The 17,515-nt window shown below is 32.8% G+C and overlaps 1 protein-coding gene across 1 annotated transcript in view; it reads left to right on the top strand.

The window, feature by feature from the left end:
• Positions 1-5,656: 5,656 nt before the first annotated feature.
• The window catches only part of LOC111062199 (facilitated trehalose transporter Tret1), an 88,798-nt gene continuing 76,939 nt past the window's right edge, over positions 5,657-17,515 (top strand). The window contains exon 1 of the mRNA XM_039440809.1: positions 5,657-6,737. The gene's annotated coding sequence lies outside the window, so the exon portion shown is untranslated. The remainder of the gene's footprint in view (positions 6,738-17,515) is intronic.

The following is a 17,515-nucleotide window of genomic DNA, read 5'->3' as shown; positions in this document are numbered from 1 at the left end:
CCTCCGCATCAACGTGCTTGACAAGGAGGAGAGGAAGAAGAAGAAGAGAAGAAGAAGAAGAAGAAGAAGAAGAAGAAGAAGAAGAAGAAGAGAAGAAGAAGAATTCAAACCATTCAATTTTTGAAAAGTTTGAAAAAATTTTTCAGCATTGAAAAATCTGGCTACTCTAATTGAAAATTCTCACTTTATTATATTCACTTTTAGAATATTAAGTTTGTTTTTTAGTCCTGGAAAATGATTTCTTTTTCATAATAAGTGAATATTTCCTATTTTAGTGATAATAATGTGAAATTAAAATGTTTTATTGGCAGAAATAAAAAAAAATTTCAACATCTTAGAAATGCATAATAAAAGCAATACAAATTTTACAACATGGGAGAATACTATTACAAAATAAAATGAAATGCCAATTGAGTATTTGCATCTCGAGGTACTAGACCTGTTTTGAGATGGTGATATAAAAATTGATTATTACTAGCGCTAAAAAGTAGTTACTGAGGCCGACATTTTAAATATTTCTCCTATGTTTGATCTTGAAGCATCTAAATTTAAAAATCTACTTTGTGAAAATGATTGGGGACTGAACATTTTGTGAAGTGAACAACTACAAGACTTAAGCTGGGTTTACACCAAAGTTATTAACAAATCCTTATAGATTCTATTAGATTGAACATAACTCATCATACACATGATGAACATATGTGTTTGTCAAGTTCCGTTCAATCTAATAGAATCTATAAGGATTGAGTTATTAACATTTTGTAATAACTTTGGTGTAAACCCAGCTTTAGGGTAGTAAGGACTAAATTAGGGAAAACTAAACTTATCTAAATTAGGGAGAGGAATAGCACAAGGTAACATTATTTTTTCTCCCTATATTTCTTATTATGTACTTATTGTATAAAACAATGAAGAATATGAATCAATATAAATAGTTTCCGGTCCATAGACAGAGTTAGACAATCTAGGAATCTCATAAATTATTATTCTTCGTTAATAAATAATTGTAGAATAAATTATTTTTCATCTCCACCTCATAAATTATCCAAGATATCTCCAAGGTTATAACTTGCAAAGCAACTTATAGGAAAGTACTCTAATTAAACAATGAAAGTACAACAATGAAAATATAACTGGCCGTTATGATATATTATTATACATCAGTAACTCATATAATTCAGATAGCCCAATAATTCCTATACAGTGGAATTCATTTCAAAATTTCAGCATAGGCTGGATGGGAAACTATGATTCCATTCAAGCTCTAATTCATGCAATGCTGACAATCTAATGTACATCTCACCATATTAAGTACACAATAAATCATAAAAATTGTGAATGAATTGAAAATTTATCATAATGAATTCCTTGATCAGCCGACCTACATGCCTCTAGACTCTGGATAATTTTGCTAAGTTTGTAATTTAAAAATGGAAATTGACGCATTTAGTGATAAATCATGTATCAAATGAAATGAAAGTTTTTTTTATCGAAAAACTTGCAGAATTTCTAAATGCTTTGTTATTTGTTTTAATTAAAATTGATCCGCTGTTTCTTCTTTCAAATTTCACTTTTATAATTTCTACTTTCCTTGCCCTATTACCATAGGTAAGGAAAGTATTACTTTCCGAAAAAAATTAAGGTACCCCAATTTCTAAATTTCTATACGTTTCAAGGTCCCCTGAGTCCAAAAAACTGGTTTTTGGTATTGGTATGTATGTGTTTGTGTGTGTATGAGTGTATGTGCGTCTGTGTACACGATTGTACACGATTGTACGATATCTCATCTCCCAATTAACGGAATGACTTGAAATTTGGAACTTAAGGTCCTTTCACTATAAGGATCCGACACGAACAATTTCGATCAAATGCAATTCAAGATGGCGGCTAAAATGGCGAGAATGTTGTCAAGAACAGGGTTTTTCGTGATTTTCTCGGAAACGGCTCCAACGATTTTGATCGAATTCATACCTAAAATAGTCATCGATAAGCTCTATCAACTGCCACAAGTCCCATATCTGTAAAAATTTCAGGAGCTTCGCCCCATCAATGCAGATAGATTCCCAATTATCAGGCTTCAGATACAATTGAAACGAAAAAAATCAAGTGGAGTAGATTGATCATGGAAATCTCTACAAATAATGTTCAGTAACATTTTCACCTAAAATTGAAAATAAGCTTTAAATTCGAGAAAATGTGATTATTCAATTGCAAATTATTGTTGATTCTATTAAATCATTCACTATGAAGAGATATCAGACCTCATGTGTGTCTCCAGCGTTATTGCCCTGTCACCAGCTGGCTCAAATCTTTGAATAGTGGACTTAAGATGCGCGGGAACACTAGCGTCAGGTGATCAATTTTCATAACGGCAAGGAAAGTTGTGTGAGTGCGCCACACCAGATTTTTACTCTAATATTGGCGTATGAAGGAGTTTCCTTTTTCCTTCTATATTATCCTTGAAATGCAAAATTTCCAAAAACCTTGTATATACGTTGACGCGCATTTAAAAAAGGAACATACCTGTCAAATTTCATGAAAATCTATTACCGCGTTTCGCCGTAAATGCGCAACATTTATAAGCATTCAAATATTTAAACATTAAGAGAAATGTCAAACCGTCGACTTGAATCTTAGACCTCACTTCGCTCGGTCAACAAACAAAACAAACATTTTGTTAATAACTTTAGTGTAAACGCAGCTTTAGTGTCCAGTTTCACATTAGGGAACTTTGGACTATATATAGGGCGAGTTGGACTGTATCAGATACCCTTCATAGAAGGCATTGACAAGAAAGAGGTTCGGCAACTTTTCTCTCCTATCTTTCTCCGTAGACCTCACTATAGGTTAAACTTTTCAATGGTTCAATCTTCCTGTCTGATGTAATATAGGAAACCAAAACAAAAATTTTAAGATAAAGAGCAACTCAAGTTCGATTTGATAATAGAAAAAAATGTACATATCTGGAGAATGATTCAAACTTATTCTGATAATGCGATCGAAAAAATCCGCGAGAATCTGATGTAACAGCATTAGACGATTAAAAATATCGGAGTCAAATTCAGTGTGAAATTTTAATCGCGGAATTTGTTTTCTTAATGGTCTATCTATTGAGGTCTGCTAGTAAAGATAGCAAAATTTTTCAGTCGTAAATTAAAAGTCTTATCTACCATAGACAACATTTCTTTATACTGACGACCTCTATCTTTAGAGAAATTGAAGAATTATCAATTTTTTTAGAATTTTTCGTTTTTGCACTGAACAAAGGTCGTCTATGTTGAAGTATTGGCGAGAGAGTTACATCTCTTTCTAATTTGATAAAATAGTTGGTAGAGATTTATAGATTGATAGTGCTTTATGTGTTCTCAATACTGTATTATTCATTATATTTTATCTTGATGAACATATTTTTGCTGCATTTCATTCGCTGCATTTTTCAATTAAAAATGAATAGAATAAATCACTACAATAATATGATTTTGTGTGTTTTATGTGTTCTATATACAATATTATTTACTATATTTTATCTTGATGTAGATATTTTCGCTGCATTTCATCTGCTGCGTTTTTATATTAAAAATGAATAAATAAATTACTATAATAATACTGATTTAACACTTCAATACAATTAAAAAAATGAATATAATAAATACTAATATTATTATTACAAAAATGAATATAACTTAAATTGAATTTTACTGACTAGCTGGAAACCCGTGCTTCGCAAGGGTATTTTTTGAAACTTCACGTGATGAAATCTTGAAGAATTGGAAATAGGACTATAACCATCCTCGGTTAATTAAGAATCTATTTATGCAAAAAAGTTGATCAGTTGAGTAGTTGAGACGTGATGATGCGTCAAACATTATTTTCCTTCCCCGTACTGTATAAGCCAGTTCTTTCCTTTATTATAGTATAGATTATTATAATAATGAGTGTTTAAATATTACTGATTATTGTATAGTAAGGTTCAGGTTATTCGATAAACATTGGTTTTGCTATCATTGTATATTATTCGACAGATAGCGTCACCCGTTTGTTGATTGACAAAAAAATTTAATCTCAATGATGGAAATCTATCAATTTACAACTAAGTGTAGCTGAGACGTGATAATGCATCATTCGTGAATTTCCTATCCCCTACGTGTATAAGCCGATTCTTACCTTTATTTTATTATAGATAGAGAGATTAGCCCACTATATTGAGGTCCACTTTATAATGACAGTGAAGAAAGATAGAAGAAAAACGTTGCCGATCCTTTATCTTAGCAATGCCTTCTATAGACAGTAGCTGATACAGGTTCATTGATGTAATATTAACTGTTCTTTCTCGTTTAAAAAACCAAATAACTATATTTATCAAGCAAGAAATTATATTTTTCAATTATTTTAATGAATTTTCATAATTATGATGGAAAATTTTGTTAATTAATTATTAATTCTACATTATTAGAAGACGATCTGGCAAAAGAGCAAAGCGAGAAAGAGATAACGATATCCGCTTTGTTGAATGATAGACAAGGATAGCAATACCATTTCTAATCAAACACTGCTATTATAACGTGGACCTTACTACATAAAACGTTCAAAGTGCACATAGGCCTTTTGAAGAATAGAAAAATATTTAAAACTTTGAGATCACTACCGGTACTTGATAATTTGGATATATTAAAAATTGGATTCTCTATTAGGCCTATGAATGATTCCTTGAATGACTAAATGAATTTGCTATTTCAAGGGAAATAGTTTGAATTTGAAAATTTGAATGAATGAATGAAGGACTAATGGATAAATGACTAATGAATAAATGACTATAATGACTCACTGAATCTCTAAATATCGGGGACTGAGCTTCGCTCTGGAGTACAAAAGCATAGAAAATTTATTATGAAAGAAGAAATTATAATGGTATTCATAGTTCATACAGAAATGTTCTATCTAATCACAGTAAATTGTGATTAATTTTCCCAGAGGAATGCAAAAATTTCCCTCACAAAGGCCCGGTTGCACAAAAGCTGATTAAATTTTAATCCTGATTAATTTCACGTGAACTAAATCAGAGAAGACCATTTCAAAAAGATGGATCTACTGGAATTAATCAGGATTGAAAATAACCCGACTTTTTTGCAACCGGCACTAAGTACCTGATTGAATGATTACAAAAGTTCAACAGCTGAGACATAATTTTGACACAGTCCCACACACATGAACTCGCTCACTCACTTCCATCATCAACAGACGACGAAATAATTATTATCAGTTGTTTTTCCAAGGTTGAATAATAATTATCCTTTTAATGTCCTTCAACGAGTTTTCCCAGGGATGAGACCTTGTGCAATCGAATCTTAATTATTATTAACCTACTATGTTCTGCATTTCGTGAGAATCGTTAGAGCCGTTTTCGAGATCCGGTGAAATACAAACATATAAACATCCAAACATATAAACAGAAATTGCTCTTCTAATAGTATAGGATGATTGTTTTCATCCATGAGCATCCTCTCTACACCCTCCTTACAACAACGCGTATCTTTGTGAGCTTCCTTCCTGCAACTAATCTTTCATCTTTTTGCATCCCTCGCTCCTTATCTATCCCAATAGAGATAATGAATTGATGTGGGCTTAAAATTGCAAGATCTCTTCAGTTATTCAGTTGTTAGTATACTTCTTGCAGTAGTTCAGTTCGGTCTAGCTTCAATAGTTGGTCTTAGTTTAAGTTTAGTTGACATTAGTTACAGATTTTAGGTTAACTACCGTCAAACAGTTGATCTCGGTTAACTTGTTTAACACACTGTCGTCGCAGTCTACAGAACAGTTATAACTAAGTTTAAAATTTTGAACTACGACAAGAACTCATAGTGGTTGCAAAGGGAAGATTTTTGTGTTAACCTTTTTAAATTTCTGTTGATCACGTTTTCAAGTAGTAGACAACCACCGTTAAAAAGTTGACCTCGGTTAACACATTGTCATCGCAGTCTACAGAACCGAAAACTAAGTTTAAAATTTTGAACTACGAGAAGAATTATTATTCATAGTGGTTAGTTGTAAAGGGAACATTTTTGTGTTGACTTTTTCAACATTCGTTGATCACGTTTTCAACTGAATCCACTTTTTAACTCCTCAACATATTCAGAAACGTTTAATAGTTACACAAATGTACTTTTCCACTACGAATATTTATAGTTGAACATGTTTTACTCAGTTCAACTATAATCAACTAGTTAACAACGTTTCAACTGGAATAAGTTTCAACTACCGTACTTAAAACACATTTTTCACAAAGAAATTACAGTATTTTGAAGCAACAGATCGAAGGAACTACAAATTTTCTATATTTTAAAAACTTTTAGAAGATTTTTGCAACAAAAAGTTTTAGAAAAATTTTGAATTCCGAGAGAATGTTTTAGACAAGAAATGTTTCTGTGAAAGTATTTCTACGATACAGTATTGGACCTTAGAAGAATTTTAAGTATTGACAATTTCTTGGGAAACAAACATAAAATTTTCTAAGAATATTTGGGGCAAACTTAAACGGGAAAATAATAAAATTTTATAGAAGTGAACTAGAGATTCAATAACAATTATTATAAGTGACAGTATTTTTTATGTTTTTAATAAGTGCTAATTATACAGAATATTAGTGGTTTAGGCATACATTGATGAAAATACTTTTTAAATAAATAACTCATCGATATTGTGATAAACAGGAGTAACCCGTGCTTCGCTCCATAGATCAGGTATGTTGTATTTTTTTTAGTTTTCATTATGAAGTGAAGTTATATTTGGATATATTACTTTAAAAAAATATAATTTTTACTTCTTCATTATGATGTTAAGTCACATTTTGAAAAAAATGTTTTCCCTGAGGATGAAGCCTATATATGTCCTAGGCTTGTGCGTGAGGGTAATGACAGTGATGATGATGACTATAGTGAGGTCCACGTTATAATGGCAGTGGAGGAAGATTGTAGAACAAACGTTGCCGATCCTCTGTCTTGTCAATGCCTTCTATAGACGGTAGCTGATACAGGTTTATTGATGTAATATTAACTGTCTATTCTAGTTTAAAATAATCAAATATATTTTATTAAGCGAGGAATTATATCTTTCAATAATTTAATCATGAATTTTCATAATTGAGATGAAATATTTGATTTTTAATTCTACATTTTAAAAAAACGATCTGGCAACAGAGCAAAGCGAGAAAGAGATAGCGATAGCCACTTTGTTGAATGATAGACAAGGATAGCAATACCTTTGCTAATCAAATACTGCCATTATAACAGGGACCTTCAATATAGTAGTTGTTTTTTGTAAAGCTATGTGACGCTGGTCGTCTCTCATACTGTGCCGTTCTTACACTCCCAACAAAAAAGTAATAACAGACAGTAGTCAACAGTGATCTACTGTAAATAAATGTTTTATTAAGCAAGAAGTTATAATTTTCAATAATATCATAATGAATCTTCATAATTAAGATGAAATATTTTTTTTATTTATTAATGATTCTACATTGTTACAAGACAATCTGGCAATAGAGCAAAGCGAGAGAAAGATAGCGCTATCCGCTTTGTTGAGTGATAGACAAGGATAGCAATACCATTGCTAATCAAACACTGCCATTATAACGTGCACCTCAATATAGGGATCATTCACGTTAAAAAATAGAATGGAGATGATTGGAACGCATTGTTGTCACTTTTCTGTTTTCACCGTTCTTCTGATTAAAATTATCCTGGTATATGTGATCTGATATTAATATTGAATAACAGCTATCCACTATAGAAAGCGGTAGAAGAAGAGAATTGGCAACCATGTCGTTCTATCATTTCCACATTCTTTATAACATGAAACTCACTACAGGTATATCCATTTCTCATAATCATCCATGCACAAGCCTTTGTCCCATGTGGACATCATAATCAGTAGAGGAAGATACAATATACACTTTACAATGGAAATAATTATTAATTACTTATATTATTACATTAATTGATTACTCATTATTTTATGATAATAATGTGAAATATGTGAGATGCGCATGAACACTAGCGTCAGGTGATGAATTTTCATAATGGCAAGGAAAGAAAGTTGTGTGAGTGCGCCACACCAGATTTTTTGGTTTTGAAGCATCTAAATTTGAAAATCTACTTTGTGAAAATTATTAAAGAATAAACATTTTATGAAGTAAAAGACTTTTGAAAGTGAAATTTAAGTCTTTTGAAGACTTAGGACTGGTTGTACAACAGCCGGTTAAATTTTAACCGAGATTATAATTTCACGAGAACCAATCTCAGAAGGCGTTTTTGAAAAGACGGCTTCTCTGATTGTTTCTCATGGAAATTAATCATAGATAGAATTAACCGGCTTCTGTGCAACCGGCACTTAAATTTCGGACTATAATGTAACCTTATCTAATTCGGGAGAGGGAAAGCACAAGGTTACCTTATTTTGTCTCTCACTATCATTTTTATGATGTACTTATTGTATAAATCAATAAAGAATGAATGAAAGAATTTATTATTATATTATTTTGAAGTTTTGAAAATAATCAATGGTAATTTTAAAGAAAAGCTGAATCAAATTCTTCAGAACTCGATTCACAATGACGTAAACAGCTATAGGTCAATAAACTAGATAAAATTTGACCAACATTTGCATAATGATAGCGAAAAATTGATAAAAATAGAGGAATTTCAAGGTTATGTATCAAAAAGGCATCACATTTTCTAGATTCTAATTGGTTTCTCAACTATTAAATTTTGAACGACTTTCAGAATCAACTAATGGAATGAAAACGTGTGGTATAGTAGGAGGAAGAGGAGGAGGAGGGGGATAAATTGATTGATTGAGTACTTTATTTATGTAGATTACAATATATACTGGCTTATACACTTATATACAATAGCTCACAATACAGCAAAATTAAAGATGAATTTACATAATATAGACTAAGAAAATAATTATTGAACTGTATATAATATGAAAAAGTAATTTGTAATATAATAACTATAGATAATTATATTGTTATGCATCTACATAAATTGGCGGAGCTTTGGGCATATCAATGTCCATTCTTCAGAAACAATATTAAAAATATCCTCCCCGAAGATGAGGGGAGGAGGAGGAGGAGTATGAAGAGGAGGAGGAGTAGGAGGAGGAGGAGGAGGAGGAGGAGGAGGAGGAGGAGGAGGAGAACGAAAAGGGTGAGTAGGAGAAGGAGTGGGAAGAGGAAGAGGAGGAGAAGGAGAGAGTGAATGTGGAGAAGGAGGAGGAGGAGAAGGATGAAGAAGAGGAGGAGGAGGCGGAGGAGCAGGAGGAGGAGGAAGAGTAGAAGGAGGAGATTGGAATAGGAAGGAAGGTGATTGAGAAAAAGCGGAAGACGAAGGTGTAATAGATTATAATATGAATGAATCAAGTAGAAAATAAAAAAAAGATAACGATGGAGAATAATAAAAGTAAGAGGATATGAAAAGACTAAGTGTTGAAAAAAAGATAGGTCAGGATGAAAAAGAGAATAAGAAATAGTAAATAAAGGAGAGCAATATATTCCATCATCTCAATTCTTCTAAAAATCATTTAGGGCCGGTTTCTGACCTCAAGACTTAGTTAAATTCTAGTCTTTAAACAGCTGGAGTCAGAAAATTGGCTTTCTGAAACGGGGCGTACGCGTAATCCACTTTAAAATTGAATTTCGAAAAAACTGGAAAATTGAACACAAAATAAAATAAAGTGAAAATAATGTAAAGTTTCAGCTATTTTGAATTATTTAGGAATTTTCCATTCCAAGGAAAAACGTTTCCAATTATAGAAATGAGAAAATAAAGATTATCTTAAAAATTCGACTGAGTTATTGTCAATATTGTAGAACCATTCCATAATTGAATAAAAACACAAATGTGTTGTCAAATTCTACACAGTTTTATTCAGTACACGACCAAGGTTTCGTGACCACATCGGTCACATTTTCAAGTTGACTAAAGTCTTCAAGTTGACTAGGCTAGTTACACACACATCAATTTTTGGTCGTACGATATTTTGTCGTCACTATGAATTCTATGAGATTAAACGGAACTTGGCAAACATCATATGTTTGAAATCATCTGTTCAATCTAATAGAATTTATAAGATCGGTAAAATATCGTACGACCAAAAATCGATGTGTATGTAACTACTCTACGTCTTTAGTTGACTTTGGTCAGCTTGAAAATGTAACCGGTGTGGTCATGAAACCTTGGTCGTGTACTAAATAGAACAGTGTAGAATTTGACAACAGATTTGTGTTTTTATTCAATTATCTAAGAAATGACGATTACGCCCCGTTTCGGAAAGCCAATTTTCTGACTCCAGCTGTTTTAAGTCTAAAAATTAGCTCAATCTCGAGCACGGAAACCGGCCCTAAATGATTTTTAGCATAATTGAAATGATAGAAAATATTGCTCTCCTTTTTTAACTATTTCTTATTCTATTTTTTTCTTGAACTTAGCTGAATCCCGAGCTTGGAAACTGGCCCTTTATATTGGTTAGAAGAAATACTGTACAACTAAGGAAAATAATCAATCCTAAGGAGGGGAAGATTGATTGATTGATTGATTGAGTACTTTATTTAAGTAGATTACAATAAATACTGGCTTATACACTTATATACAATAGCTTACAATACAGCAAAATTATAGATGAATTTACATAATATAGACTAAGAAAATAATTATTGAACTGTATATGATATGAAAAAGTAAAACTATATATAATTATATTGTTATGCATCTACTTAAATTGGCGGAGCTTTGGACATATCAATGTCCATTCTTCGGAAAGAATATTAAAAATATCCTCCCCACTAACTCTCCACCAAAGAAGAGGTAGATTGAAAGAAAGAATAAGAAGAAGAAGAAGAAATAAATGGTTGACGACCGTGCGTTCTATTTGCGAAAAGGAAGTGATGGTTTTAGAATGCAAATTGTTGTGAATTGTGGGAGGAGGACGATGATAAAGTGGAGGGAGAGAGAAGAAGAAGAAGAATATGTGTTAGTAGTAGTAGTAGTAGGAGGTAGAGGAGTAGGAGGAGGAGGAGGAGGAGTTGGATGAGGAGAGGAAGAAAATCAAAACAAACTGTGTAGATACCAAAGTGGATACTCAAAAATAGAACCTTCAAATTCCTTCCTCCTCCTTTTCCTTCTCTATTTCTCCGTTCCCTCATCACCCAATTCTGTCCCTTGTTTCTCTCTACTCTCTGCACCTCTTCTTCCTCCTTCACCACCTTCTTCTTCTTCATCGTAATCATCTCCACTATTCATGTGTTCTGTACTCTTCTAAAAATAGAAAGTATGTTAGTAAGATAATTTCTGTAAATAGCTTCAAAAGTCTTTCAATTTTCATATTTTCTGAATTTGATTGACTAGCGCCCATATTTATCTTTTCCAATGCATAACCAAATTTAAATTTTGTGTTGATCAAATTGCTGACTCTATAACCTAAATCTCACTAAGACATAGTGTGTACCAATGACCTTAAAGAGATATAGACCCACAATGCCTATGCCTTCCCAATGATAGCTCTTACTTGAAATTGAAGGCCGCCATTGAGGTATTTTAGCACGAGATATTATATCTTTATATATTTGTAATACTATAGATCACAAAGGCATTGGTGGCATTGGTATGTAATAATCTTATGGGTTGCCCCCTCAATGGCGGATTTCAATTCCAAGTACGACACTAGCGCTGCATGTGAGTCTATGCATCTTTAAGGTCTTTGGTGTGTACGTTCTGTATACAGTAAATTGTTCCAGTTCCAATCGTAAATTGTTCCATCACGTGACTAGTGCAAAATGTTCCCATGGAACGCCATTTTAAAATCGTTGGTTCAAGCTTTTGGCGCGCACATATGAAGTTGATTTACACTAAAATGTGTCGTTTACTAGCTGCGTGAATGGAGAAAGGCTGTTTTACAAACCTACCGTCTAGAAAAGTGTAAATTTCTTTTATTCCATTACTATCAAATTTTCTATCGAGAAAAATTCATTCAATGAATGGTTATCAAACATCATTGTTGGTTATGTATTCTATGCTATGCTATGGTGAACAAACTATCAGCGCATGCGCAGAGAAGCAAGCAGACTACAATAATCGACCAATGAGATCTCAGATAGTAGAACTGTACGAGGTCGGACAATTTACCACATTTCGACTGTGGGGCAGGATTTTGGAACTGGAACAGAATCTGTCAAAATTCCTCCCATGGAACGCGGAACTTTTTACTTGGTAAATTGTGAATGGGACAATTTACCACACTCCATGTACACAGAACGGGCTCATTGATTTCACAGCTCAATTTTTTCCTTCGTACTTTTCACTGTTTTTCATGTAAGTAGCTGAAATTTCTCCTCAAATTCCGCTCGATTTTATCATGGAGAAAAAAATAAAGAGATATCCCATGGTACAGGCCGATCATTTTTAAATTTTCAATGTTAACTCAAGCCGATAGACCTATAGTGAATGATCCCTATATTGAGCTGCACGTTATAATGGCAGTGTTTGTTTAGCGATGGTATTGCTATTCTTGTCTATCATTCATCAAAGCGGATAGCGCTATCTCTTTCTCGCTTTGCTCTGTTGCCAGATCGTCTTTTAACAATGTAGAATTCACAATCAATCAACAAAATATTTCATCTTAATTATGAAAATTCATCATGAAATTATTTAAAAATAAAATTTCCTGCTTAATTAAATGTAATTGATTATTTTAAACGATAATGAACAGGTAATTACATCAATAAACCCGTATCAGTCACCGTCTATAGAAGGCATTGACAAGACAGAGAATCGACAACGTTTTTCTCCTATCTTTATCCACTGCCATTATAACGTGGACCTCACTATAGTAGTTTGTTTCCAGTAAATCTATGTGAGGCTGGTTGTCTCTCATACTGTGCCGTTCTTACACTCCCAACAAAACAGTAGTAATTGACAGTAGCCGGTTTGAGTTAACAAAAAATCGGCATTAAATTTTGAACATAAAATGTCTATACCATGGGATATCTTCTTATGCCATCTTCTCTCTATGCTTTTATTGAATGACTTTTTTGTTTCTTCATTCTCTATCAATTCATACAATAAGTACATCATCGAAAATGATAGGGAGAGAAAAAATAAGGTAACCTTGTGCTATTCCTCTCTCAAATTTAGATAAGATTACACATAGTCCAAAATAAGTTAAGTCTTGTAGTTGTTCACCTCACAACATTTTCAGTCCTCAATTATTTTTACGAAGTAGATTTTTAAATTTAGATACTCCAAAACCAAACATTGAAGAGATATTTCACATTATTATCACAGAAATACGTAATATTCACATATCAAAGAAATAATTTCGAAGGACCAAATAACAAACTTGAAATTAATTTAAAATCACGCAGAGAATTTTAACAATAAATGTAACCAATGTATATTGTAACTCGTAGACTTGAAAACCGTTCAATATGAAATTCCTCTATCAGTAAAGACTAAAGATAAGAGTTTTCAAGAGTAAAGTTCAATATTATTAACTCTGTCATAAGCCTATAAATTCACTTTAAAGTGTCAGCATCTTTTGAGTGGTTAATTGAATAGAAATTATACTTTTATTTTGTTCACAAATAATTAAAGTGAATTTTAATATGTATACTGGAAATGAATATACTGAATATTACAGTGAATACGGAATATTATAGACTAGTGTATCTATATAATAAGAGAGAGTAGGGTTGTGTTTGTTTGTTTGTTCGCATCAAAACATGTCAACTTGTGGATTGCATACCGGAAAAACGGGAATGATTTAGATCTCCAAATTTTGCACATAGATTCTAAAAATATCAATCTCGTGCACCTGGAAGCCCAAATTTAATTTTAATTTTCCTTCTACATTTCTCAGAATTAATGTTTGAATTTCATTAATGGTACATTCAATTTCATTAAAGAAATCACCAAATCATACGGTCGAAATTAAAAAAGGAACATCTGCTTCTATATTGCTTTCTACCTGAAAAACATAGTTTTGAAACTTCGTTTTCCTGATGCAATGTTTAGGCCTACACGTGACATGGATTATTAATTTTTCAGCTAGAAAAATTTTTGGGACAAATCTATATATATAAAAGCGAAATGGCACTCACTCACTGACTGACTGACTCACTCACTCACTCACTCACTCACTCACTCACTCGCAGAACTAAAAATCTACTGGACCAAAAACGTTCAAATTTGGTAGGTATGTTCAGTTGGCCCTTTAGAGGCACACTAAGAAATCTTTTGGCAATATTTCAACTCTGAGGGTTGTTTTTAAGGGTTTAAAGTTCGTCTTTTAGCATCTATATTCTTCTTCTCCCAATCTCTTAATTATAATTGAAATTTCCATATCATATGTTACTAAAGAACTATAATCTAGATAGAAGACCTCTTCGAAACAGTTGTTAACTGGCAACTAAATTAATAATTTTGTCAGGTTGGCATTAAGTTGAGTTGACTTTGTTAGGTTGGTACTAAGTTGAAGATTTAAATGCATTTATCGCGGAAAAATTGATTGGGCACTGCTACTTCAATCCTGGGAATATTATATTACTAGCCGTCAGGCTCGCTTCGCTCGCCAGATCCGTTTAGCCAGACGTTTAGTCTGGACCCCCGACTGGATTGTCCTAACATATATGATAAAAATGTTCAAATGAAAAATGCAGGCGAGCGAAGCGAACCTGCTGATCTTATCCATGGACGATCCAGTCGGGGGTCCAGGGGGCGGAGCCCCCTGGCTAGACGGTTATGGCGAGCGAAGCGAGCCTGACGGCTAGTGCTAAATAAACGTCTACAGTTTCATCAATGCTGTATCGGCAATATGAAAACGCATGCAGTTAATATGTCTTTCAATGAAGGTGTTATTTACATGAAGAAATCATATTCTTCCATTGTTATTCAATTAAAATTTCAAAATTATTCGAGGCCTGATAGAATGACTGACTCACTGTACATAGGCCTATTTTGAATTCTTCTAGATTTCATTACGTCAAGTTTTAAGAAAAACCCTTGCGAAGCACGGGTTACCTGCTAGTACGAAATATACAGAGTGAGTCATATTTATGGGAACCCTTCAATAAATTGGAGACTGTTGTAGATATAATACTTTAACTTTCAGGATAAGTTATTGGTCAAATACTCTACCTTTTGACGTACAATTGAATTTTAACCTCTCATAACGGGGTGACTTGGAGGTTGTAACTTGAATATTTTAAATGTAAAATCCCATTGTGTGGTACATAATTTTAAAGGCCTTTTCAAAACGAGAAAGATGGCATCGACAAAAATGTTCTATGATACTTGTATCAAAAATGGCGGCTGATTAAAGTTTTAGTTTTTAAAGAAATGAGGGGTTGCAACTCAAATTTTATGAACGTAAATACCCATTGTGTGATACATCATTTCAAAGGCCTTCTCAAAACTAGAAAGATGATATAAATGAAAATTTTCTATGATACTTTTATTCAAAATGGCGGCTGATTGAAGTTTGATTATATCCAATTCTTCAAGATTTCATCACAAGTTTTCAGTTTGTCAAAGTTTTAAATAGACCCTTGCGGAGCACGGGTTACCTGCTAGTCTATAATCTAATAAAGGAAAGAGCTGGCTTATACACGTAGGGGATAGGAAATTCACGAATGATGCATCATCACGTCTCAACTACTCAACTGATTAACTTGAGATTTTGCATATAGATTATTTATTTACCGAGGATTGTTATAGGCCTATTTTCAATACTTCAAGATTTCTACAAGTCAAGTTTAAGTAGACCCTTGCGAAGCATGGGTTACTTCCTAGTTGATAATATACAAATTTCAAATGTTGAATCATAAATTAATATCCCATAAACCTTGTGTGTTCACACTACGATTAATAGCCTACCAAAGACAAATTAGTTACCTTATCCTATTATATTAAGCGAGCAATTTCTGTATTCATATAACTGGTTATTTTTATATCTGGTTATTTATGTTTAACGGATCTCGAAAACGGCTCTAACGATTTTTACGAGATTCGGAACATAGTAGGTTCATGATATAAAGATTCGATTGAACTATAGTGAGGTCCACGTTATAATGACAGTATTTGATCAACTTTGGTTTTGCTATCCTTGCTTATCATTCGACAAAGACGGTGTTACTATCCTTTTCTAGGTCCACAACGATGGCAATTATGTTTTTAACAGTGTAGAAATATAATTAATTAATTAATGCAGAGAATCGGCATCGCTATTCTTCTATCTTTATCCACTGCCATTATAACATGGACCTCACTATAGGTCTCATCCTTGAGAAAACTAGCTGAACGACATTAAAAGCATAATTCATCCTTGGCTGAAACAGCTGTGGATAGTAAAAAAGTGAGTGAGCGAGTGAGTATGTGAAAAATCAAAATATCGCATCCCCGAAATTCATAAGATGACGTATAGCCAGCTGTGAAATATAAACACGATCATTTTAGAGAATTGTGTTCTGTTTATCAATATTTATAAACAGACTTTTATAAATAAAAATAACTAGCGAAGCTCGGTGCCCCGATATTGACTTATTATTTATGTTTATGATATAAAGCAGAACTATCCTATGATATATTATCTATTTTTTTAAGAAGAAGAAAAAGAAGAAGAAGAAGAAGAAGAAGAAGAAGAACAAGAAGAACAAGAAGAAGAAGAAGAAGAAGAGAAGAAGGATGGATAGGACTAGCAGAAGGAGGAGGAGGAGAAGAAGTAGGAATGGTAGAGGGAGGAGGACAAGATGTATGGAGGAAAATAGAAAGAAGGATAAGGAGAGGAAGTAAAAGAGGAAGAAGGAAAATTGTAAGAAAAATTAGAAGAAAGAAGACTAAGAAGACGGTGAGGAGGAGGAAAAAGAACAAGAAGAAGAAGGAGAAGGAGGAGAAGAGAGAAGAAGAAGAAGGAGAAGAAGAAGTAGAAGGAGAAGAAGAAAAAGAAGAAGAAGAAGAAGAAGAAGAAGGAGAAGAAGAAAAAGAAGAAGAAGAAGGAGAAAAAGAAAAAGAAGAAGAAGAAGAATAAGAAGGTGATGATGATGAAGGGTAAAACCATATTGAGAAGACAGGAATAAGAAGATTGGAGAAGAAGGAATAGAAAAAATGGAGAAGATGAAGATGAAGAATAAAAGAAAAAATAGTGAAGAAGAAAAAAATTTTTCCTTGCACTTTCTTGTCATTATTGACAATAATGAAATATTTTGCATTGCGTGACTTATGATTGAAAGAAATGCATATTATTTTATCATTGACACTTCCATGACAGCGTGAAAATTGAGATAAAAATTTCAAACAAATAACGTTCACTATTAATATTGTTGACAAATAATGCATTTTGTCATTAAAAAGAAAATTTGATGCAGTTTTCCTAGAGGGAAAATTTTAGTTTGATTAAATTTGAAAATTAAGTTGCTCGATAAACTGATGATTGAGTAGGTCAGTTGGGTGACATTGTAGAATAAGAG

Source organism: Nilaparvata lugens, chromosome 14 (assembly GCF_014356525.2).
Source record: "Nilaparvata lugens isolate BPH chromosome 14, ASM1435652v1, whole genome shotgun sequence".
Taxonomy (NCBI): domain Eukaryota; kingdom Metazoa; phylum Arthropoda; class Insecta; order Hemiptera; family Delphacidae; genus Nilaparvata; species Nilaparvata lugens.
Note: the sequence above shows the minus strand (reverse complement) of the source record. Positions and strands in the feature narration are given on the sequence as shown.